Source organism: Zootoca vivipara, chromosome 4 (genome assembly GCF_965207765.1).
Source record: "Zootoca vivipara chromosome 4, rZooViv2.hap1.1, whole genome shotgun sequence".
Taxonomy (NCBI): domain Eukaryota; kingdom Metazoa; phylum Chordata; class Lepidosauria; order Squamata; family Lacertidae; genus Zootoca; species Zootoca vivipara.
This window is the reverse complement of record NC_142587.1, coordinates 44,908,059-44,931,598: the sequence shown is the minus strand read 5'-3', so window position 1 is coordinate 44,931,598 and position 23,540 is coordinate 44,908,059. Positions and strand designations below refer to the sequence as shown.

The 23,540-nt window shown below is 41.3% G+C and overlaps 1 long non-coding RNA gene across 7 annotated transcripts in view; it reads right to left on the bottom strand.

Moving 5' to 3' along the window:
* LOC148685924 (uncharacterized) overlaps positions 1-23,540 on the bottom strand; it is a 44,025-nt gene that overhangs the window by 5,662 nt on the left and 14,823 nt on the right. For 2 of the 7 annotated variants that reach the window (XR_015949534.1, XR_015949540.1), the window contains exons 2-3: positions 19,903-22,468; positions 12,990-13,525 (exon numbers count right to left, since the gene is read on the bottom strand). This is a non-coding gene — a long non-coding RNA (uncharacterized LOC148685924). Of the gene's footprint in view, positions 1-3,719; positions 9,918-12,054; positions 12,217-12,989; positions 16,778-19,902; positions 22,469-23,540 lie in introns of those variants that run through there. The other 5 variants (XR_015949539.1, XR_015949535.1, XR_015949538.1 and 2 more) reach the window with 5 other exon arrangements.

Sequence of the window (23,540 nt, the reverse complement as noted above, 5' to 3'; positions counted from 1 at the left end):
TTCAAACAAATAGGTATGTAAAACAGAAATCAATGCAGATATGCATTTGACCATAAATAAAAAGGCTCTTAACTAGTCAAAAACTGACAGTGATTCCTTGCAATATGAAGTAATTGAAACAAGGGAAAATAACATTTTTCTAAATAAAGCAAATCTATCCAGTACAAGAAATGCAGCTTGGAGCAGAAGAAATGAAATTGATACATCATTTGTTTTGATTCTATATTTTCACATTCCAAATCCATACCCTCCTCTTGTGTGATGATAAGGTTGCTACTCAAACTGTTATTTCATCATAGGCATCATGGTGGGTATCCGTTTGAGAACAACTAATGCTAGGAAGGAAATATATATACACAGACAGTTATATTTTCTGAATTATTGGTATCACTCAAAATTGTAGTGTGTGAACACAAAGTGAGGATCATTGAAATGTAAAAAAGAAGTTATATCTCAGTATCTTTGTCCTAATCCTAATAGTGTCCTTGTCCTACTAAACTTTGTGATCTCAACTATGGTTTTCCGTGATAGTATGGCTCGTGGTCTGATTCTATTTTAACCCCTCATAGTAAGGATGCAGCAAATCGTCTGGCTTTGTCCAGGCTTGTTTTCGACTATGGGAATTGTAAGCGAAAAAGATTGAAACAATTATTCTTTATAGTTGCTCAGGTGGAAAACATTGCCATGATCTGCTCTGTCAAGGAACTGCTAGATCAATTATCTGTATTACAGATGAGGTCTGATACCAATGTTGAAGTGTGGAGTGCTCCCTCTTCAGGATTCCAGCCACTTTATTCCATTCTCCCCATTTTCCATTCTGCACCCCGACAACAGGACAACAGCCAGCCAGCATTCCATGGTCACCAAATACATTCAGTCTTCACCTCAAGGTCCACTCCCCCTCCAAAGTTTCTTCTTCTTCTGCAAACCTTGAGGCTCCCTCAAACTTGATGCCCGTCTCTTGTTTCTGTGCATTTTTGGCTCCAAAAGCAACAACACTCACCGCCTGAACACTTGGAATGGTTTCATTTACTATATCAGTGCTGCCCACATATACAATTTAGTCTACCAATGGCATTTCTCTTCTGATTAGTTTCAATGAAAAAGACAGTGTTCAAAAACATTTAATGCTGTAGGGCTTATTTAAGACCTTATTCAGTTCAGTTCAGCAATTATCACCTGCCCAAGCTTCTATGGACTTTACTGAAAATGTTACATCAAAACCCTATTAAGTTTTAATGTGTGTTATAGGTTACATTGTGAAAGCATTAAATGGCTCTGGCAGTACTAGCTGATCTTGTGTGAGCAGCAATGAAGGGGAAAGAAAAACGCTTTCCTGCCTTGCCATGACTACTTAAATACAATTCGCAAGACCCTTTTAATAGTGTGATATCAGTATGGCAAAATACACATTTCAAGCCACGCAGACATCTAATACAAGTCACCATGTACCCATTGTGCACTTCTCCTGGCACGCTTACCTTATACGACACATGTGAGGCCTTGCTGAATTTCATGCCTTTAGGGTAGTGACAGCAACAGCCTTCCCCATCTTTAATGGTAGAATATACAGTGGTACCTCGGGTTACAAACACTTCGGGTTCCAGACTCCGCTAACCTGGAAGTAGTACCTTGGGTTAAGAACTTTACTTCAGGATGAGAACAGAAATTGTGGTGCAGCAGCAGCAGGAGGCCCCATTAGCTAAAGTGGTACCTCAGTTTAAGAACAGTTTCAGTTTATGAATGGACCTCTGGAACAAATTAAGTTCTTAACCAGGGGTACCACTGTGTACTGTTATACAAACTGCCTATGCAGTCCATTCCTTTGTAACACAGTGTGCAGCAATCTGTTTACATTAAATAAACTTTGCAGCTAAAACCCTCCTTAAAGGGAATGCATGAGGTTTAAAAAAACACCCGAAAATAAATATGCACCCAGTTCTCACATACCTCACTCATTAAAGGATTAAGGAGTTTGTTAGGGGATATCTGCATGAATTAAACCCAGAAAAGGCTGCTGTGTTCTCCTGGACTGATTTTTAAACCCTTTTGATCCAGGGGGTAATTCATGCAAGAAACAGGTTCTCTGTGCAGATTGCCCATTGTGGATCAAATGCCAGAGTTTTCAAATAACAAACATAGGGGAAATAATTCAGGAATAGTAATTAGTGGTAACTAACAGTCTACTTATGGGATGCGGGGAGTGATGTGGTCTAAACCACAGAGCCTAGGGCTTGCCGATCAGAAGGTCGGCGGTTCAAATCCCTGCGACGGGGTGAGCTCCCATTGTTTGGTCCCAGCTCCTGCAACCTAGCAGTTCGAAAGCATGTCAAAGTGCAAGTAGATAAAAAGGTACCGCTCCGGCGGGAAGGTAAATAACGTTTCTGTGCGCTGCTCTGGTTCGCCAGAAGCGGATTAGTCATGCTGGCCACATGACCCGGAAGCTGTACACCGGCTCCCTTGGCCAATAACGTGAGATGAGCGCCGCAACCCCAGAGTTGTCCACAACTGGACCTAACGGTCAGGGGTCCCTTTACCTTTACTAGCAGTCTACTTAAGAAACGCTACATCGCAGCTATCCAACCTGTTTCCTTCTTTTTCTTTAAAAAAGAAGGGGTGTGGTTTCTCTCTGCCACTTTTCATTTTATTTCATTTTTTAATTAAAAAATAGTTACATTCTTGACATTGCCCATGAATGAGGAATATTCACTTCCTTCTTTGCCAGCTTTTTGAAATACGATTAGTGTGTGAGGCATGCAGTTGATAATTGAAGTAGGCATTGATAAGATTTTCCATTTGCAGGCGTAATCACCATATGTATTCTAAACTGGGTGGCATAGTTAATGGAAGCACTGCTTAAAAAAAGGTAGAATTTCTTCTTCCAAAGAGAAAGAAGATTGTCTGTGGGACCATTACCATGTCTCATGTACCCATCCGTAGATCAGGACTGCAAATTTGGGATACACCAGTATGAGCGCAACCTCGTTCCCAAATGCCACACGTGTCCCAAGCTTTATGTTGTATAAAAACAGCTGCCTGTCACAGGGCTGAATGCATTTTATATTCAGACTGCAACTGTGCCGAAATGACAGCATCCTAATCATACACTGCAGCACCCACAGCTTTCATAATGGGCATGACCAATCCAAAAGTGTCAGTTAATTTGCATAAGTTGACAGTATTATAGAGTCACAATTAATGACAGCAAAAGTAAAGGTAGTAAGATCAGTACTGATTTTGTTTTTTTTTTTAATGCACACAGAGTGGTCAAATTAATCTAACAATGAAACATTTAATTTAAATCTTTTGCTCTGGGGTAGTCAAAATTTGGCTGAAATGGAAGCAAGTTGTGGGTCGCTCACTCCTACACTGCCAAGTTTCAAAATCAAGCTATTGAATCATTTTCCAGCTAGGAGCCATAGAACCTGCTCCCCCTCTGATTTGTTAATATGTAATGTGATGCACCCAACTCGCTCTTAACATGACTCTGACCCTATAATAGTATAAAGTAGTACCAATATTACAATGGCGGCCCTGCTTCATATGAACCCACTGTCAGCAGTGCAACAGTGGTGAAACAAGACAGGGTCTTCTCTGTGGTGGCACCAAAGCTGTGGAAGTTCAACCTAAGGAAGTTCATTTCATTTACAGTATTATGTATTATTATTATTATTATTATTATTATTATTATTATTATTATATTAAAGTAATCTCCAAGAGCATCTGTGGTCTGTCCTCTTTTTCCTTTCAGCTGCTCTGATCAAGGCTGTTGCTAATTCGTTTTTAGAGAATAGTGCATTTCATTTGGTTTTTTATTGCTACTGATGTTTTGTAAGCTTCTTCAAAACTTTTAGTCAAAAGGCAGGCTACAAATATTTAAATGAATGAATAGTAGTTCACGTGGTAGTACAGGCAAGCTCTTAAATGTGCTAAAATTATATTTGTTTTTTAAAAAATGATTCAGACTTGGTATTTAGAGCAATGTGCTCATTTTTGTAACACGACAACCATATGGCTCCGTTGGGCTGCTTTTACATCCCCAAGAAAACATCATAAATTTTATAATGGCTTGGGTAAAATGTTCTCCTATGTTTCATTCTGTATCACAGAATGTACATGCACCCATCTACTTTCATAGAACTAGTGGTGTTGCTATTAAATGGCACCCAAAAAGAAATGCATTGTCTCAGGTCATGAACAATTAACAATGAGGCATAAAAGAAACTGTGGTGTCCTTCTGATACATGGTTTCCCCCTGACCCCAATATATACAACCTGCACCTAGATGGAGGGGTTGCAGAGCGTTAACTACCCATGTAGGTCTGGCTTCCACATTAAAGGCAGCATAGGATTTGAAGGACAGCAAACAGCATTCCTGGGTCTCTTAGTTCCAGCCTGTCATCACCAGTTCACATGGAGTTCTGCCCTGCCTTCTCCTTCTCACTGCTAACTCCAAAGACCCCAACCAACCTCAGCCTACATCATTCAAAGTTGAAACCTTAAACCTGGCCTCTGCCTCTGCCCCACTAGCACTCATTTGCATGGCAATCTTGTCCTTTGTCCCCTACTAATGGCACACCCAGCTAACCCTGCCCGGTGGGCTTGTTAGCATAACTAAATCCATGGGGTTTCTGTGTTTAGCAGAGTTCATTCAAACCTGGGACGTGGGTTTGCCGATCAGAAGGTTCAAAAGCATGCCAGTGCTAGTAGATAAATAGGTACTGCTGCGGCAGGAAGAGCGTTTCCTTGCGCTCTGGTTTCTGTCATAGTGTTCCACAGTGGCTTAGTCATGCTGGCCACATGACCCGGAAAGCTGTCTGTGGACAAACGCTGGCTCCCTCGGCCTGAAAGTGAGATGAACGACGCAACCCCCATAGTCGCCTTTGACTGGACTTAACCATCCAGGGGTCCTTCACCTTTACCCAGGCATCCCCAAACTGCGTCCCTCCAGATGTTTTGGCCTACAACTCCCATGATCCCTAGCTAACAGGACCAGTGGTGAGGGATGATGGGAATTGCAGTCCAAAACATCTGGAGGGCCGAAGTTTGGGGATGCCTGCCTTTACCTATTCAAACCTAGGTTGATTCTAACTTGATTCACTAGGTTGATTCTAGGTTGATTTAGGGGGAATCTACCCTACACACACACACACACACACACACACACACACACACACCACCCCACACACTGCTAACCAGTTTGAAGCAAAAATATTTCCTTCTTCTTGAGACAAGTTGTCAATAAAATCAAGATAGCATGCTGGTGTACATGCCTTAGATCTAAAGACTCACAGGGTTTCAAAGCTTGGTGAGTTCCTCTGAGCTGCTATGATATACTGTACATCTTGGCACTGTCGGTAGATGTAAAAGTTTAATCCTCAAAATTCACTCCACTGCTGGCCCAAGACATTTTACTGCCTGAAGTGCAGCTCAAATAGCAAATGCCTACCTAGGACTTTTAAAATCTTTCTGCATCATTCAGACATCAATTCCTGCCTTCATCTAACAGTATGAAAGAATTACCAGATACAACCTGTGTTGGGTTGTGCTTCCAGGGAAGAACCAGGAACTAGAAAGGGCAATGCCCACTTCTGCTAGCTCCAGGAGAGCTGATGTGAGGGGACAGTTCCTGAGATCTCTGTAGAACTTGAAATACTGTACAACTTAAGTTGATTTATAAGGCATAGCTTGTTGGATGCTGTAGTCGTAGAATCTTCAAACACTGCCTGAAAAACGACCCTTCACCTTGCTGCAAGACCATACCGTCCAACATTTATCTGATGAAAATAGGGACATCTTATTTAACAACAACAACAATAGGAATACCCCAACCATCTGACTGGGTTTTCCCCGCCACTTTGGGTGGCTTCCAACATATATAAAACATTAAACAAAACCTTCCCTATACAGGGCTGCCTTCATATGTCTTCTAAAGATTGTTTAGTTACTTATCTCCTTGGCTTGGGGGGTCACAAAGATAGGACTGTCTCTGCACCATCCACTCACAAAAATGCTTTCTAATAGCAATAGTGGAGTTGGTTAATGAAGGGAAGTCTATAGAAAATGTTTAATTAGGCATTCAGTTGTTCTTAGGTTTGTATGAACAGTCCACCTTGGCAATAGTGCAGCTTTCATGTTGAGTTTCTTTGAGAACATAGGTTATCTAGCAGTAATTTTTTATGTCTGTTAGAGCTCTCAAATCTATTCTTCTTAAAAATAGGTGTGAACAGCCACTACATAAGTTTACATGAACAATGAAGTGTTTTAAATGAGACGTACGAGTATATTTTGAGGCACTTCTGTGTCTGTTTTCTCAGGCTTAATCCTGTTTTATGAAGTCCAAAACATTCACAGACTTCCTCCTGTACATAGAATCTCCACATTAAAGGAACTCACATTTTTCTCTGTGTTTGTAGAAAACATGGAGGTTAGGTAGGTTAATTATTTGGGGGTTCTTAATAGTTTCCTTTTGCTGCAATAATGACACCAGTTTTGGCTTAGAAAGAACAGGAAGGTGACTTTGAGAAAACAGAATCTTTCAACTATATCCTATTAAGCAAAAATGAAAAGCCTACCCAAGAGAACAAAAAGACCACAATTTAACTCACAGCCTTGGCATTATCAGCACCATGCTCTAACCAACTGAGCCACCTTCAGACTGCTACCCGAACTTTTTGAAATCGATGAGTTTGTGCACTTAACAGGGGCCTGGAGTGTGTCCAGTGTGTTTTCTGTCACTCAAAACATATCATTCTTCTTAGTGCTACATATATTCTTGATGTTTGTCACTTCTTGTTCTTTTCTTAACATAGTGAAATCTGCTGTAGCTCACCCTGTCACAGAAAAGCTGTTCTGTCATTCCTGAAAAGAAATCTATTCACCACTGATGTTCTATTCCAGAACTGCTACTGAAATATAAAAAAGGCTTTTCAGTGAAAATAAGCCCTTAAGTATTTAGGCTACAATGCAGCCCAATGTCAAGCACTTTAGAGCTCCTTTGTTTTTTAACAGCAATTGAATTGACAGAAACGGGTCTAACAAATGCTTAACTATGACTGAATTGCGGTCCTATTTTATTGAAGTATATAATCTTGCATAATGCATACTGAGACATACGATAAATGCATCGGTGATGTTCACCATTTTCCAATGCACAATGAAAGTTATGAGGGGAGGGTCAGTAGTTGGGCTGTTTTCAAGCAGCCTCCATGCTAAATGGCTTTAACGAGTTAAGAAAAAAGCAAGGAGAAATTGTGACAATACTTTTTCAAGGAGAAGGAAGATTGATTACATAGACTAAGTTCTTGGTTTACCAGCCTAAAAGCTTATCCTTTAACAAATTGTCCCACAAAAAGGCGGGGATTGGATATTGCGGGCTGAGCTGGCAGGAAGATGTTTATAGACATTTCTTTCACAAGCATGCATAGAAGTCGAGAAAACTTCAAGCATTTCTTAGTAGGCTGAACCCCTAGCATGTGCCCAATTTACTTGAGTTCAAGTCCCATTAAACTCAATGAGATTAACTTTTGAGTAGACATGAACAGGATTGCATCAAACAAGATGCCTCACAGAGCCTCAGAGAGAGGAAGCCAGATCACAGCAGATCTCAATAACCCTACTGGGAAAACCTCCAGAGGGGAGGGGTTGTGAGCGGGAGCTGGTTCCTGCTTCTGCAAGGGCCGTTCCAGCCCCTGCGTCAGCTGTCCCGGCTGCTGTGCTACACCCCCAGCCAGCCAGCCGCATGGCTCTGTTTCAAGAGGATGGCGTCCACTTTTTGGTTCTTGGAAATGACATTTGGTTGCCTGATATCACCAGAAGTCGTAGGGATTGGTTGCAGCTGTGAGGGTACCTACCCCTTCACTTATTGGGTATTCCGTTAAAGGAATCTGGTGGTTGTGGATCCTGTCTGACGCCCTGCTGGTGGCTAGGGCCATGGCACGACCCCTGGTGACATCAGGGGGAGCTTCCAATGTATTTGCATCAACAAGCTCCACCTTCTGGTTGTTAACCCTTGAATGACTCCCTGCTGAGCGGGGTGGAGTCATGTATAGCTTGTTTGATCCAATGCCTAAGCCAATACCACTCACATGCTGTAACCAATAAAAGTTGTGGCCTTTTTTTGCCCATTAACCTTAATACATTGTGTCCTCGTGTCTTTCTTTCTTCAAGCAGGTGGCAGGTCCTCGACTCACAAAACATTTTCTACTGGATTTCTGGGCCAGTGCTTAATTCTGTGTATTATGGTTTTAGTTTTCCCTGCATGGCTAAAACTCCAGGTTATTATCCCCTTAAATAAAAAACAAACAAAAAAACTTTGTTTTGAAATAGCAGTTCAGGTTTGTGAATGAAGAAACAATTGCCTTGGGACCCTACACACATAGGCACCCTTGTTGCTGTCATGGATCAAACAGAAGGGCCATATTTGAAAGATCCCCAAACCAGAGACCTATCATTACAAAAAAATATTTGTAGTCAGTCACATTCCTCCCGCAGAAGTGGCGAGATTATCCTCCAGACCCCTTAGTGTTGGGGGCTTGGCCTGGCAGAAGCCCAGCTCTTTCTTGGTTTCTTCAGTATGAAAGCTAATCCTTTTCAGGCAGAGCTCAGCTGAGACACATTCATTATGCCTGACTGAAGGCATGATCCCATTTCCCCTTCCTCAATGACTCTTTCTAGAGAAATCCTTCAAGGAACCATTTAATATGGAACACTATTTACCTCAGCTACCTCATCTGGCTGCCGAAATAAATGCAATTCATTCTTTCGAGAGATAAAAAAAATTATATTGATTCACACTTTTAAGCAGATTTCTTCTTCTTTCAATTCCCACCAATTCCTGCACAATAAGTTACATTTTACCTCCAGCACATTTTTCTTCTCTTCATTATGCCAATGTACTTTATATCCATTTTCATAGAAGCCCATTTTGATGTCTGCCCTGGCCTACTAGGATAGTATTTTACAATAGACTAAAGGAAGGAATAGAAAATACCCTCTTAACATGAAGAATAGTATAATAAGGCTTAGTAACTGGCAGAGGCTAAGGGTACACTTGTACAATGGTGCTAGGGAAGGTAACTGCGAGAGTGGAACTTAGAGTTTCACAGTCATTTTCATAAAGATCCATAGACTAAATAAATTATATGCTACTATCTTTGCATTATTAATGCTCCAGAGTAAGTTAATAAATCTACAAATAAGAATTTCCATTCTTGCAGTTATTTATAGCTGGGTGAAGGCTGGGGCCGACAACAAATTAAAGAACTCTTGCAGTCTAATCCATACCCACTTACTTTGGAGTAGGCATATATAGATTGGTGGCATAACTGTTTACTCATGTGCCTTTTTAAACTGATTAATCACTGAATTAATTGATTGATTAACAATGCTATCATCTATTAATGGCATAAAGCTGGGTGGTTTCTTGAAAACCCAACTATTTTCATATTAATAATCCCTATAATAATAGTAATAGTTCCTGTTTCCTTTACCCCTATTTCCACACAGGACTTTCTGTGTCATTCATTCTGTACTTTCCACTAAAAACCAAATAAAGCTGAACTCTGTAGCTCCACCTTCTGCTGCAACCATCTGTAGAAATGGAGCCTTTGTACATACCATACATGCAAAGCTTCCATGCAACCTGGAACCCTTTTTGATTGGATTCTGGATTATGTGGACATTTTGCATGGCTCTGTCACTACAGGGGGCCATGTTGCTGACCTGTGTGCTGAACACACAACTATTCTTGTGTTTAACAACACGGGAGCTCTAACATCTGAAGAGAGCTATGGATTCCTTGTGCTCTAACATTACCTTGAACAAACAACTTCAAAATTCAGTGTCATGCTCTTGTATCTTATACAGTATGTGAAAGTGAAGCAAATGTCTGTGCACCTTTTCTTTATTTGCTGTGCCTGTGTACAAATGAAGTGAAAAAGTGCAGGTTAGGAATGCTGTGAACATTGGTCATTTTGTGCTCTTGAAGTACAAATAGTATCTTTAGCATATATGCTTCTTGAAGAAGCAACAGGGTCGTGAACAATTTTTATGCATCCACAAAAAAAGATGCAGTTGTACAACAAGACATTCAGATTGGTGTTAGATTTGTGCTTTTGAATGTGGAATATTCTGAAATGATTATTCATCTATTATATTTATATTCCACCATTATTCATCAAGGAGCTCAAGCTGGCATACATTATTCTCTTTAATCGCCACAACAGCTCTGTGAGTTGGTTAGGTGGAGAAGCAGTGACTGGCCTAAGGACACCCAATGAACAGAGTGTAGATTTGAACCCTGATCTCCCAGGTCCTAACCACTATACCACATGGGCTCTCTAATTGCTAATATCGAACCAAAACAGAAACAGGGTATCTGTATTTGCAGATAAAAGTTCCAAACATGGAGTGCCAATGTTCAAAAAGGTTAAAAAATTTCCATGAAAGTAAAATGGTTAGAGTTTTGTGTATCCTTAGGCACATATTATTCCTGGCAGGCATGTTATTTCATGTAACAAAGAAAGGTCAATAAACAGAGACATCATCATAGAGATTCTCACTGAGACAGGAAGCTTCTACAGAGTTGGATAGAGACATTGATCAAGTTTCATAGTCAATACAAAACAAGCCGCAAGAGGCCTTTGGCACCAGTGTACTTGATTCTTTATTAACTCAGTAAAAATAAAAGGGATGTATTTTGGGAAGCTCACCTGTTTTAAAAGGCCCATGTTCCATTGAACAAAACATGTTACCTTCAAGAAGCTATTTAGGAAACTCCCAACACTTATGGATAGCATTTCTTAAAATGTGTATTGGGACTGAATCTAAAAGTAACAACAGTTACTTTTACAGTAGAGCTGTAGTGCTTTGAGTGGGGGATTCTGAAGGTCTGCGAGCTTGATTGCAATAGTGATTTGTCTTGTGCCAATGCTAAGCTGACCTGTATCACCTCCATTAGGAACCACAGGAAGCTGCCTTGAACTTAATCAGAACTTTGGTCCAACTAGCTCTGAATTGGTTATGTAGACTTAGCAACATTGTTCCAGGGTGTGATGCAATAGGTCAGTGTGTCTGGCTGTTAAGCTGAAGGTTGGTAGTTTGAGCCCACCCAGGGACGGCTGTGGGCAGGATTCCTGCATTGCAGGGAGCTGGACTAGATGACCCTTCAGACGCCTTCCAACTCTATGATTTCCTACAGGAGTTTTTCCAAGCTCTGCCAATAGATTCCAAGGAATGAACAGGGGGCCTTTTGCACGCAAAGACATTTACTCTAAGCCATGGTCCTTTCCCAAAGAGCTGTTCCAAGGACATATCTTTTTAAAACTACCCAGTAACAGGGAGGAGAGCTCACAGCTCCCCATAACATGGTTTGGGCACAGTGAGGGCAGTTTAATGCTTGAGTCATGTTAAGTTCATGTATGCCACTCATGAAATGTTGTGGAAATATATTCTGGGCTGGTAGCCACTGAAGTAATTGAATTGAAAGGTTTCAGATGGAAAAGGTGTAAGGTTTGACCAAGTACTGGCTGCATTATTTCATTATTAATAAACAATATAAATTATAAACAAAATAAATTAACCATTATTCATATATGTATATATCTCACATGTACATTAAATGTAACTACACAGTAACAACATAACTAAGGTTGCCACATCCTGTATTGGAGGAGCCTTAGCTACAGTGGACATCTGCCCAGGTCCATCCAAGTGGGCACTAAGCTACCGTTTGTGGTTCACCCACTGGTGTGGTGTGGTGGAATGACCATGAAATTGGGTGTTGTGGTGGCAGTGGGAGGTGCTGGAGGCTTGGAGGATCTGCTAGATCAAGCATAGGCAAACTCTGCCCTCCAGATGTTTTGGGACTACAACTCCCATCATCCCTGACCACTGGTCCTGTTAGCCAGGGATGGGAGTTGTAGTCCAAAAACACCTGGAGGGCCCAGTTTGCCTATGCCTGTAGCAGCTAGATTCTAAGCCCTGCATACCCCCCAACAGGCTCAGTCCTCTAGTTCCTAGCTACAACAAGAAAAGGAAAGAAAATGTCCTCACCTTCAGTGGGGAGAGCCAGTGTGGTGTAGTGGTTAAGAGCGGTAGACTCGTAATCTGGGAAGCCGGGTTCGCGTCTCCGCTCCTCCACATGCAGCTGCTGGGTGACCTTGGGCTAGTCACACTTCTCTGAAGTCTCTCAGCCCCACCCACCTCACAGGGTGCCTGTTGTGGGGAAGGAGGGGAAAGGAGATTGTTAGCCGCTTTGAGACTCCTTCGGGTAGTGATAAAGCGGGATATCAAATCCAAACTCTTCTTCAAATCCAACTCTTCTTCTTCTGTCTTGGGTGTCCTGAGCTGACAGGGCTTCAGATGCAACCAAGGATCTTATTCATTGTGCCTTCATTGTGATTGCTCTACCTGAACACGCTTATGTGGGAGCAAGTATTGAACTCAGTAGGGCTTACTTTTGAGTATATGTAAATAGAGTTGCCGTTTAAGGCTACAGTCCTAGGCACCTTTACCTAAGAGCAAGTCTCCTTGAACTCAGTGGAACTTACTTCTGAGTACATATGCATGTAAGCCTGGACTGCACATTAAGAATATTGATTTTATTTTTTTGAATGGGGCAACTAGTGTGAAGATGAACATGGTCTTCTGCTGAGTGCTTGTTTTTAATCCATTAGCAGTCCAACAAATGCCTGGTGTTGGAAAGCTTATGCTACGGTAAGTAAAAAATAAAACAAATGGAATGCCATAAATACCTCTCCCCCCCCATGGATGTTTAAAATATAGAGTACCTTTGTTAAATAATTCTCCAAGAAACAAGATTTCTTTTTATAAATAATGTTTGTGTTTACGATGAGTCAAGCTGTGATTATATTTACTTCAAGTGACGTGCATTTGATTCATCTTTTCACCTTATAAAGGAGTTATTAAATTAGCCTAACACAATAGCTGAGAAGTGCTGTGCAATTTAGACAATAAATTCTAATGGATAGCTTCCAGTACAGCTTTATTAATGTCTATATTTGAAATGCACAAACTGCAATCTAAAGGATTTTATGGTGTTGAAAGGCACATAAAGATAGATTACTGCTATACTTTTCCAGTTGTTCTCCCCTTTAAACAAGGCCAGTGTTCAGTTTCCCAATGGAAGCACTCAATATAAAAGCTCTGCTTCTGTCTTCTACTTCTGTTGGAATACCAAACCCTGATGTCTTGAACTAGCCAAACCATTGTTAAGTTTCCAGACACCCTTCGCCAGTAGACCATTTCAAATATATACTTATGCCAGACACTTGAATAACCTTTTCCATCTATGCCACAAAAGCTTGATTTATTATGGTCATAATGCTCAAATCACTTTCTCCAAAACAATCCATTTGAAATGATTTACTACTGTACTGCTTCAGGGCTGTGGAACTTTGCAGCTCTGTGACCAAAAGAAAGATGACCAAGGTTTCCTGGGTATTCTCAGTCTTCATTTGTCTTGGATAGTAGTGTTGCTAGGTGCTCTGTCTCCTTGGAAGAACTATTTGGGAAAGAACCATAGCAGTAGTAGAGTAAATCCTTTGCATGAAAACATCCCCAAATTCAGTCTCAGACAGCCCTAGATAGCGGTAGTAGGGAAAGGGTAGTATTCAACTAGGTATTATTCAGAGTAGACCCATCAAAATTAAGAACCATTTCAATAGATCTACTCTGAGTACAACTTAGCTGAATATTACCCATAGTCTTTCTGAAACACCTGCTGCAAGCTAGCAAAGACAAAACTGAGCTTGATGAACCATCAGTGGTCTGACTGGGTATAAGGTAGCTTCCCAAGCTCTTAATACTGGTGAGATAGAGCAAAGTGATACTGGCACAAGTTATTTTACCAGCCCACATACGTTCAAAAAACAACAACGCACTACTTGAAGCATTACATAATAATAATAATTTATTATTTATACCCTGCCCATCTGGCTGGGTTTCCCCAGCCACTCTGGGCAGCTTCCAACCGAATATTAAAAACAGTACAGTATCAAACATTAAAAACTTCCCTAAACAGGGATGCCTTCAGATGTCTTCTAAAAGTCAGATAGTTGTTTATTTCCTTGACATCTGATGGGAGGGCGTTCCACAGGGTGGGTGCCAGTACCGAGAAGGCCCTCTGTCTGGTTCCCTGTAACCTCACTTCTCGCAGTGAGGGAACCGCCAGAAGGCCATCGGTGCTGGATCTCAGTGTCCGGGCTGAATGGTTGGGGTGGAGATCCTTCAGGTATACAGGACCGAGGCCGTTTAGGGCTTTAAAGGTCAGTACCAACACTTTGAATTGTGCTCGGAAACGTACTGGGAACCAGCGTAGATCTTTCAGGACCGGTGTTACAAATCATTACAGATGAAAGTGATAGTCTTCAGGCAACCCCATTTGAAGAAATAATGCAGATTAATTCCAATTAGTCTACCTGATATCGCCATTAGATTATATGTTCTGTTTATAGATCATGGTGTTTGATCCCCCAGCCACTCAGTCCTGTGCCCCACAGCACTCTGTAACTACCCAATAGCTTTTAGAAGACGCTTGATCAGGTCACTGGGTTTCAAGACAATTTCTGTGGTCAGAGAAGTATTTTCATGATGAATTCCATTCAGCCTGCTTCACCTAGTCATTTGCATGGGTTGCCATGTGCCCTCTTTTTCCAGGGCACACCCTCTTTTTCAGGGGTAAAATTTCTGTCCAGGTGGATTTTTAAAAATTTGCCAAAATGTCTCTGGCTATACTTTCTGGATGAGAGATAGATGTAACTCTTCTCCTGCCCCCTTCAGCAATATATCACAGCTTCTATAGCCTACATAAAGTAGGGGTATTGAAAACGAGAATTGTCATAGCGTCCTCGTTTTTGCTCTTCAAAATATGGCAATCCTAGCGGTATCCATGTCTCGTGCATGAACTACAGAAACACACACATAAAATAAAATATATGGCAATACATTCTCAGTGCATGCATCCCTGAAAGATCGTGCATCTTTCTGCTAAGTGCATCTACTGTGTGATCTATGGTGCTGTGTCAGCAACCAGAATTTGATATGTATATCTTATGATTCTGCTGGTCAGACGTAAACAAGTACTTTGATTTTCATCGAATAGGTTTTACAAATTGGCTGTTTCTTGAATATAATGGGACAAATTTATGTTGCATGCCATCCAATATAGTGGACTTGCACAGAGTTCACACACACAAAAAAACCCTGGAACTAAATGACGGTCATTATTGACTGTGAAGAAGAGGTCGCTCATGATCAGAAATTAATTAGAAGTATTCACTTGTCAGACTTCTACTTTAAAAATAGTGCACATATCGCACTTTCCACTCAGACTACATGTGTATAATTGCCTGTCAATATTCCAGCTTCCTCTCCAGCTTCCAATAAAATGAATCAGACAGATATATTTTAAAAATGCAGAGGTAACACAGGTTGATTAACCTGAAAGCTGTAAGTGATATATGGTGGAATTATTCAGAGAAAAGGAACAGTATGGACACATGCTCAGGTGCTTCAATTGTTCAACTCACCCCTCCCCAAATGAAGACATGTTTCATGTGAACTGAGATTCCAGGCTGAGCCTAGTGAAAACTAACTCAAACCTAAACTTTGCAGATGATTCCATGTCTGGAATTACTATTAATGTAACACAGGATTTCACATCTCAGGGCATAACTTCAGTGGCTCCATCCCCAACATTTGTACCTTTCAATCTGCAATAAGGTGACCCAACATTTCCCCACCAACTTTGCTGCTGCAGTAACTCCAGTAGTTTGTGGGTGGGGAGAGTAATCTTGAAATCCCCTTATCTCACAACCCTGTCTCCCTGTACAGTGGTACCTCAGGTTACGAACTTAATTTGTTCCAGAAGTCCGTTCTTAACTCGTAGCATACTTAACCCGAGGCACGCATTCCCTACATAGGCCTCCCATGGCCCCGGAAGTGGATTGCGTTCGTATCCCGGGGCAAAGTTCGCAACCTGGAACACCTACTTCCGGGTTTGTGGAGTTCGTAACCCGAAGTGTTTGCAAACAGGACTATTCATAAACCAAGGTACCACTGTATATCTGGCACATGAAATATATCTAGGTAGCATGTGCAGGGAACCTTGGGAAATATATTTTTCCTAGTGCACCTGACAAGATGATTTACAAAGATCAGATTCCTTGGAAAAATTGCAGACACACTCATGCAACAGTGTTTCCAGTTATAGATAGATAGGTCAACTTCCCCTCTTCTGCTCTCACTGCACCACTGCCACTGGACCAACAAAGAGGGGAAGAGAAAGAGAAAAGAAATAGAGACCCCAATTTTACTGATAGTTGCTGAGCCTAATCTAAATAAAGCTTGGGTAATTCACCCAACTCTGTGTATCACACAAATTCACAATAATTCTTTATACGTGTATAAAGTGAAAAACTCAAGAGATTGCTCATGTGTATGCTTGTGTGCTTTTGTCTACCCACAGGCAATATTTGGATGAAAACAACAGTGCTGCCTTAATCTGAGTACAGGAAAATGTCTGCAAAGTTCAAATGATTTTATGTAAATTCTGACTAGCTGCCCTGACCTTTTCTTAATGAGAACTGTTTAGCTCTCCAGCCTCCTATCTCTCTCATCAAGAAGAGCCATAATCTCAACAGCAAGTCGTCTGAATTTGAGAGGAGCAGAGAGAGTTCAACAAACTCATGACTCTTGGCCTCCCATCACCATCTGGTCTTCTGTATTATAAACTCAGTTGCATTTCTCTTCCCAGCTGTGAATACAAATTGTTAAGACAAGTTTTCACATCAGAGCTTAAAGGGCAGCTAGGTACACTCTAACAGAAACCAGCTTATGATGTTCAGAGAGTCTTAAAGTATCCAGGGCTTCTTTTCATGTTAAAGTGCATTGGCTAAGAGGGAGACATTGCAAATAAGTTTGCCAACTACTACCCTATGCTTTCTGTAGTCCAAGAGGTTAGCTCTGATGACCACAATTACCCAAGGAAGCTTATATGGGGGGGGGGAGTGTTCTCTAAAGTGGTTTTATTATATTGTATTAGTTTATGGATGTTGCATCTGTGAAACATGACTGAAATTTATGAACTCTCATTTATGCTGAGTGTTCACAGCTCTAGGTAGGATTAGTCATTTCTGCAGCAGTTAGCTAGGATTGGGTCCCTTCTGATGTTGCTAACTATTTTACATGGTAGAATATGTGATAGAAAAGCAGATGAATAAGGTTTCTTGCTTTGCGTGTTCAGACCCAGAGACCTCCACTAAATAAACACACAATTGACTCAAATTTTAGTTTTGGTTTTTGGCAGAATTTAGGCCACAACTTTATTGATTACAGAAACCGAGTGGTTGCATAGCCTCTGGTTCAACTAGCTCCCTGCACCCTTGCAGGTAGCGCTGACCCAGGGCACCAGCATATGTCAGCCAAGGGTGAAAACCTGGATAGGCAAAAAGCCTGGAACAGACTATGTCCACCACCCAGATGTCCCCGTGGACTCAGGCACAGGCACAACCCCCTCTCAGGGGTTGACCACACCATTTAAGTCCCTGAATTCCTTTAACGGAATACCCTTCACATAGGGATGGCGAGAGCATTCTCCCATCTCTATCACCTGAACCAGGGCCTATCCGCAACCTTACAAGTTGTGACGATTTTCTAGGGGCCTTCTATGGGATGAGTAATGAATTTAATAATAGCATGGCTGTTATTGTTGTCTCTGATGGGTGGAATTTGCAGCAAAATGTCAGCATAAGAGTATAACCGGGGGGAAACTGAAACACCTCCTTTATGGAGGGAAAGATTGTCATTTCAGGATAAGATTTCTGAGATAGCAGTTTCTAAATCCCTTTAGTATAAACATGAAAAGGGCTACAAAGATTACCTGTGTGAACTACAAAACTTTGAAAACAGAGCTAATAATTGTCTCTCCCCACCAGCCCTGAAACCTCACTACTGAATATCAAACAGATATACTGTTTATTCTAGTACTCCAAAATATTTTAGTAAAATCTACTAAAGCCACACAGTTCTATTTAGAGACTCATGATTCTTATAAACTGAAATGGAAGTCTGAGAAATTCTCAGCCCAGAAATATCAATATTGAAATATTTCAAGTTCCTTATTCATTCATGAGATGCTTTCGTCATATTGAATTGGAAGCCAAATGTCATCTGTTCAGCGCTTCCAGAGTTTTTCATCATTTCTGAATTAGAGCCTCAGTTCTCACTGAGGTGCTCGGGATTACCCCAGCACAACTTGTTTGTTTAATGCAGACTCACAATTATCATTGATTAAGTTAGGAGATTATGTAGGGACTTGATCCTTTACTGAGTGCCATTCTGAGCATTTTAAAAGGATATTAAACTTTGATGGTTGCCTGCAAAGTGAGGAAGGCAATTTGCAACATGAGCAAAGAAGACGGAAATATCTCCCCCTAAGGCAGTGATGAAGAACCTACAGGCCTTCAGATGTTGTTGAACTGCACCTCCCATCATCCCTGACCATTGGCCATGTTGGCTGTAGCTGATGGGAGCTGAAGTTCAATGACATCTGGAGATCCATAGGCTCCTGTTTGGGGAGATTCCTATGTTGAATCCCCTGTATATTGCAGAGGTGTACCCCTATTTTCTTCCTGCATTATAATTCTCTTTCCCCATAGTGAATTGAACCAGGACTGTTTTGTTCTAATATCCATCTAGTTTGGGAAGCTAGATGAGTGAATTGTGGTGAAATATACTATCTTTTTTCTAACACTATTACTCCCATTCAATCCTTCCTGGGCAATGGGAAGTAAAATGCTGTTTTCATTTCTATTTGAAGGGATAGGGATTACAGCCTGGAAGGAAAGAAGCTGCCAGTGCTTTTCTCTCCCTATATGGGGATTCCCTTGAGAAGGCCCACAGTAGTTTCTCTGCCTCCACACTAAGTTCCAATTCTTTACAAATTTGGAATGAGTTTGGAGTTCATTATTCTACATTGTGAATTCTATTGGACTCTGGGGATTGAAGTGTGTTGGGGTAACAAAATATAAATTCTTTGAATCTGGCACACTGGGCAAACTATTCCTACATTGCAGGGGGTTGGACTAGATGAACCTTCCAAGTCTACAATTCTATAATTCTATGATAATTGGTCTAAAATTTAACAAAAAAAGTAATGTAGACAATACTGAGCTGGAAGGACAAATGATCTGACTCAGTATAAAGCAGCTTTCACATATATGAGAGAGATTTTAGCAAGAGGGGTTACAGAAAGTTGTTATAAGTTTCTTATTTAGGATTAATATCTCACTATCTCTATGGTACAATACAGCAAATAAAGATTGCAATAAAGATTCTGTTTCACATTCAAAGATGTATATTCGAAATCACCCCTATTTGAAAAGGACAGCATTTAGCCCTCTTGAGAGGAAATTTATCTCTAGTGTTGTATATTTTATGATTATTTGAGGCAAATGTTTTCTCATGTTAAACCGAGACAATACTGCCTTTATTTGAAGATCATACCATATTAGTCAAGCACACAAGAACTGACACTGCCACAACAAGATTTTGGAGCAACCATTACTTTAAAAAGTAGAACACATGAAGAAAACTATGAGTAAGTAACTGAAATGGAAATGCTATAAAACAACAGTGAAGTGTGAACAGAACCGAAGTTGAAGAATTGGTACTGGCTAAATGTATACATGAAAGTGTTCTTGGAGCAGAAATCTATGTGCAGGCTTAGTTGTTATAAGGGAATTCAAAATACCAGCCCAGATTTGATCTTCCTTTCACTTAGGTCAGTTGGCTTTGTTCTCACTTCTCTCCTTGGAGCTCAAAAACAAAACAACAACAACAACACAGATGAATAATCATTCATTTTTGTCATATACTTACTAGCAATCAATAGTTCTCTGAGGGCAACAATCCATCCCTTCTCCAATTGCTGGTTTATGTACCACTGCATTCTTAAACCTGCACATAAGCCCAAGAGCACACAGATTAATTTCAATTTCAGCCATAGTTTCCAGTCTCATCAAAGTCAAATTTCTACAGGGAATGCAGGCTACATTTTGCCACATTTATTTATCAGCACTTCACTGTATTAATAGCCAAGACTCAAGGGATCTCAAAGGTTGGAGAATATTATCCAAAGAAATGAAGGACAAATTACAAGTGCAGAAAGAACTTGCACTTTGGATACCAAATTCTTAACGTTATAATAGAGCTGGATTTTCAGCAAGCACTTTTTAAATAAAGAAATGAAATGCCTACTCCACTTCAGGTGTGGAGCTGGTAATCAAGTTACTATCATAATTAAAACAGAATGGATAATGGGAGAGGGCAGGTAGAAAATTGATGAGCACCCAGAGGTCACGTAGAGAGGCCCTTTTTGACTATCAGGCGAGAGAAATAGGGGGCCTGCCCAAATCTCCCACCCAGGGCCACTCCAGGTTTGAGAGGCCATGGGCAAAGTGACCTCTGGTGGGCCTTCAGTGGTTCATGGAAGGCTTACCTGGCATTGGTGGTTGTAGTTCTCCAAGTGGCTGCGTCTAGAATCCCTTTTAATTTCACAGAGCTAGTTAACTTCCAGAGACAGTGGCTAGATCCAGCCACCAGCTGCTACTTGGAGTGCTGGACTAGAACAATAAAAACCTGAATCCCTGGTAGCTACCCAAGGATGTCATGTGCAATGACCCAGAGTTAATGTGCCTGGGGATGGACCATGCATTGGATATCTAGGCTACGAAGAGTGATAAACAGGAGTGTATCAACTGCTCTAGGACAGGGCTGGAGAACCTTTGGTCTTCCAGATGTTGGACTGCAACTCCCTTCAGTCCCAGCATGTGTGGCCAATGGTGTGGGGAGCCATAAGATCCAGAAGGTTACTGGTTTCCCATCCCTGCTCTAGGACATCCTGGCCCAAGGTAGGAGAGAAAGGGCCTCATTATATCTCATCCATGACTATATCAGCCCCAAGGAAATGGGAGTTAGTTAAACAGAATAATAAACAATTTATTTGCAGAGCCCTTTATATTGTGGTCCTTGGATAAAACAAACACACCGGTGTCTCTTTCTACACACCCACCCCTTGCTGCCACCGCCAAGCACACACTTAGTGCAATTTAGTTGTTACCATTTAATACAAGCAAAACTGGAAAAAATCTTTATCTGGTTTGAAAACTATGCTGCCGAAGCAAATCCTTATGCCAATTTTCCTTAATAATGACATATTTTGATAAAGCTGGGCCCAAGTTCAATCCCTGGCATGCCCAGAGGGGGCTGGGAATGACTCGTGCCTGACATCCTGGATAGTAACTTTCTGACAGTGTTGACGATACTAAGCTAGACGGACCAATGGTCTCACTTTGTTTAATAAAGTTTTTCTGTGTCTAAGGGGGAGCTGCATTTAACCATTTGGATTTTTAAAGACATTTCTAGTTTGGTTTTGGAATGAGCTGAGAGGGAGGGACCAGTGGCAGACCTTGGGTTCTCAAATGCCAGCGGTGTCCTGTACAATGCAAAAATTTGGTGCCCCTGCCTCTTGAGCTCCATTCTAGAGCATGGTGCCCCCTGAAGGCAGCCCTCCAGGCCTCTGCCCCTGCCCGTTGAACTCTCCCTAGGCCACAACACTCCCTGGCTCTGTTTCACGCACAGAGAGCTTTTTGCCTCTGTGCTATTGAACCCTGGTAATGGCTTTTGTTTGGATGGATGGAATAAAGAGAGGTGTGTGTGCATTTGAGTGCAGCATACTGTACAAAGGTGAAACTGACACCCACCTCACCCACTTTTGCCTCTAAACCCACCCACCACTGCTACGTGGCTTCACTAATTTCCTTCTCCTTTCATGCTTCTCCCCTCGCCCAAATTCGTCCATAAATTTTAATAACGCCTTGAGCTATAAATAAATTTCATTCAGTATCTCCCAGGGATTGTCCATACATACAATGAAATGAAACTGCTGTTGAGACAAATGAGGCAGTTTGGAGTGTGATTTTCTCCCTGGTATTATTATTATTTTTAATTCACAATTTAAATTCATCCTTGTTCATAGTCATCCCCGAAACTGTATGTCTTGTCTAGGCTTTTGAATGTGCATGCCCAATGAAATATGCTAAGAGCAGCAGTTTTGCACTGAGTTATTACACAGAAGTTACTTATTTATTGGAAGTTTCTGTTTTATTAAATCTGTTACAAATTGGTAATAAAAACCCTGCTCCTTAGGCAGTATGTTTAACCTTGGCACTTTATTTCCTCTTTGGATTCTTAGGTAAAGATTGCATATCCTCACCCACTGGGGGCTCGTCACATTTTAAACGTAGTTGAGTTAATAAAAGTCAAGGCCTTTTTCCCTTGAAATGCTCTACATAAGGAGCAGGGATTGCTCTTCTTAGGTCTGTGTATAACTTCATGCCCTACCTGCCACACATGTCCTTCAGCATAGTGGATGAGTCAAGGGACCCTGGAAGAAGCATTAATAGGCATTTAATTGATTGGTGACACAACTGGGCCATTTCAATCCAAGAAGAATGTGGAAGTGCAAACAGCAAAACTGGAATAATGAAGTTCACTGAATAAAATGCACATCCTTGTCCTTTCTTACCCTTTCATACAAACATAAAGGCCACCATCTGAAGAGGTATGCAGGGACATTATTTCTGTACAGTTTCATCACAGAGTTTTCTGTTTAGAAATTGTCTCCATAGAACCCTCTTCTACTTCACCCAAACCTCTACTTAAACCATCACCCCTAGCCCAGTTCAAAAAGCAGTTTGGGATCATAGCTACTTTTTTAAACAAACATGGCATCTCCTCCAAGTTTCCCTTTCCCCCCAATCCCTAAGCAAATTGCTCCTTGAGCTTAGGAGTAATTTCTGACAGCAATTTGGAGACTGCGGAAATAACTTCTGAAAAGGAAACTTCAATTTAAAATAAAATAAAATCAGGCAGCACACAAGTTGAACTACAGGTGGGAACTATTAAGGGATCCACAGAGTTCTGGTGTGTTATGGCTGTGATCCAAAAGGATACATACAACAAGCACACAGGGGCTTTTCAGCTACCCCCTTCTAAAAGAAACCCCTTGCATTCTCCTCAAAGGTCACTTCCAAAGGATGGAGACTCCCTGAACGACCTGAGGTGCTTCTGCTGGAAGGAGAAATGTGCACTACCACCCTCTGAGTGTATTTTAACTTCTAGGGAAATATCCTCATTTGGGGCACATGGTAGAGGGTCTGTGGCTTGGCTTTTGAAAAGGGGGGTCCACAGTATGTAGCAAATTGGGGGCCACTGGACTGCCCCATTCCCATGCCATGTTTCTAACTTTCATGCCTAGAAAATCTGAAGCTATCCTCCCATTTCCAAGGGCGTTAGGTAAAGGTAAAGGTAAAGGGGCCCCTGACCATCAGGTCCAGTCGTGTCCGACTCTGGGGTTGCGGCACTCATCTCACTCTATAGGCCGAGGGAGCCAGCGTTTGTCCGCAGACAGCTTCCGGGTCATGTGGCCAGCATGACAAAGCTGCTTCTGGCGAACC